This window comes from Octodon degus, unplaced genomic scaffold (genome assembly GCF_000260255.1).
Source record: "Octodon degus isolate 3935 unplaced genomic scaffold, OctDeg1.0 scaffold00372, whole genome shotgun sequence".
In the NCBI taxonomy this organism is placed as follows: Eukaryota; Metazoa; Chordata; class Mammalia; order Rodentia; family Octodontidae; genus Octodon; species Octodon degus.
This window is the reverse complement of record NW_004524948.1, coordinates 42,128-44,987: the sequence shown is the minus strand read 5'-3', so window position 1 is coordinate 44,987 and position 2,860 is coordinate 42,128.

The window sequence follows — 2,860 nt, the reverse complement described above, 5'->3', positions numbered from 1 at the left end:
CCAGCACCACATGCCAGCCAGCCCCGCCCCCTGGTGGGCTGAGCTGGCCACACACACACACACACACACACACACACAAATAAATAAATAAATAACAAAAAAACAAAAGCAGTCAGGCTCAGGTTGCTGTGTTTTGATCCCCACAACTCAAGCCAGCCAAAACCTGCCCTGAAGGCATTCGGAGCAAAAAAAAAAAACTGTACTACTGCTTTGCTGTGTGTGTAGGTGTGTGTTTTACACTATTTTTCCAAGTCAAATATTCATCTACAAGATCATTTTTGGTGGACGAGGGGAATTAACAACTGGACTCAAGGAACACTGAGCTAACTATATTATCAGTTCTTTTTAAAAAAATATTTTGTTGTGAGACAGGGGCTCTCTACATTCCTCAAGCTGGGCTCAAACTATTAATCTTCCAGTCTGAGTCCTGCAAATAGCTGGCACTGAGCTGTACAACACCATGCACAGCTAATACTATTTTTCCTTTTAATGGCTTAGTTATATTTATGACATGAATACCCTAAAACTTATTAATCAAATTCTTATTCATGAAACAGGTAAATTACATAGTGACTCCCTGTCTCAAAAAAAAAAAAAAAAGAAGAAGAAAAGAGGCTAGTCAAATAGCTCAGTGGATTAAAGTGCGTGCTTAGGCACAGGGGTGTGGGGTGGGTGGGTTCAATCCCTGGGGCATGCTGAGATGACAATTGATACTGGGCCTGGTGGCACATGGCTGTAAACAGGCAGATCACTACAAGTCCAATCTAGTAGTGAGACCCTGAACACCCTGTAGACGTAAAAAAAGAAAGAAAAAAAGAATAACAAACCAAAAAAAAAGGGAGAAAAATGCTTTTTTTGGGCTGGGGATTTACCTCAGCAGCACAGCGCCTGCCTGTCAAGGATAAGGTCCTCTGTTCAAATTCCCAGTACCAAAAAAATAAAAATAAAAATAAAATGCTTTTGCTGAAAAATAAAAAAGTGACTTTTTACTTGGGTCTATAGATACCTAATGCCTAACTAAAAACAGAACTTTGGCGTTTATTTTGAATCTCTCTCCTTTATTACCTTCAAACTTTGGATCAGTCCCTCCTCAGTTCTGCACGTGGGCAGTTAATCATTTAGACAATATTTGTCGAAAAGATAGTAATACAAGGTTTCTTAGTTCTATCTCATCCATATCAAAACCTGAGGAAAACAAGATAAAGAAATTTGTTGAGGCATCCAACCACCAGCCTATGGCCCTAGAATGGGTGCTCAGAAGTCTCCAGTCATTGCCCTAAAACTGCAGTAACATAGGACTCCAGCAGAGCCTCTGCATACCTGAGGCTGTGCTTCAAAGCAGGAGCAGTCATCTCCTAAGAACCAGAGACCCTTGAACAGGAAGGACTTCCACTGAGATGCTGTACGCAACCAAGACTGAGTAATGATCAAGCAGACCCTAGGCCGCTACTGACAGACTACCCACCAGGCTTCTTCCTTTCCTCTGGGCCAGCCTTATCTTCTCCATCAGCCCTTTGCAACCATTAACTCCTCAAGCTTAAATTCCTTCTCCATTTTCTCTTATTTTCCAGTTAAAACCTTGCCTATAAAGTCATGCTGATGGCTCAGCTTAAACTTTCTGTTTTCACTGAAACAAGGACCCACATTAGCTAGTGACATTAGATGATGCTTTTCTAAAATGGGACAGAGACCTGACAAAAGCAATAACAAGCAAAATCAATCAGTAAGAGCTTCTGCAACGCTAAGAGGAGCTCTGCTGAGGGAAGTGCGGAATGAAGCCACCATCAGAGAATGATCATCCAGAACAAGGTCAGAAATGTGTTAAATAAACACTTCACAGGACCACGGTGCCACCAATTCAGCTACTCAACACCAAAGCTCTTGTTGAGGAGCTACAGGCCAAAAACAAAAAAAAGGTACCACAAAAAACAAAACAAACAGGGGCCCAAAGGTTGTGGAGATCACTCATCCTTGATCTCACATGTGAAGTCTTGGGCTGAGGAGATGGCTCAGTGGAATAAACGCTTGCCTGGCAAGTGCAGGAGCCCGAGTTCAATCCCTGGTTCTGCCACAAGAAAAAAAAAAAAATCAAATGTGAAGTCTTACCAAGAAATACTATTTGGAAAGAGACCTGGAAAGGACCAAAAAGGTGATGATTTCCACAGGAGAGATAAACTCAGGTGCAAAAGCACCTACCTGCAAGCACAAGGTCCTAAGTTCAATCCCCAGTACCCCCCCAAAAAAAGGGGGGGAGGGGGATAACTGGGTTACTGCTGAGTTCAGTGGTACATCACTCATGCAAAATTTATATTCTATAACCAGTGCTATAAAACATATATAAATAAGTAGCGAGAAGAGATGAGTCTACAAACAGGAATCTTTTAGCAAACCATGAGAATGAGGCTCTGGCAGCTATCAGCCAGGACTCACAAATGGTATAAGTATCTGCAGTAACGACTGTAGCACCATCTACAAATACCGATGATAGAGATCCAAACCTAAAAATCTCATGAGGAACCTGAGAAGTGTCTTTTTGTTTTTCTTTTGTTTTTTTTTTAACTTTTAATCTTCTGTTTATTTGGTACAGGGTCTCAATACACAGGTCAGACTTGTCGTGATCCTCTTTCTGTGGTTGGCACAGTGTGCTTGGGGTTCTTAGGCCCGCAGGACATGTGGTACGAGGCCGGCAAGACATGTGGTACTGGGGATCAAGCCCGTGTCCTTGCACTTACAAGGCAGGCCTTTACACCGCTGAGCTATCTCTCCAGGCCTGAAGTTTCAAGCACCAGAAGAAAACAACTTCTGCCAGGCATGGTGGCATAGCCAGGCATGGAGGTGCATGTCTGTAATCACAGCACTT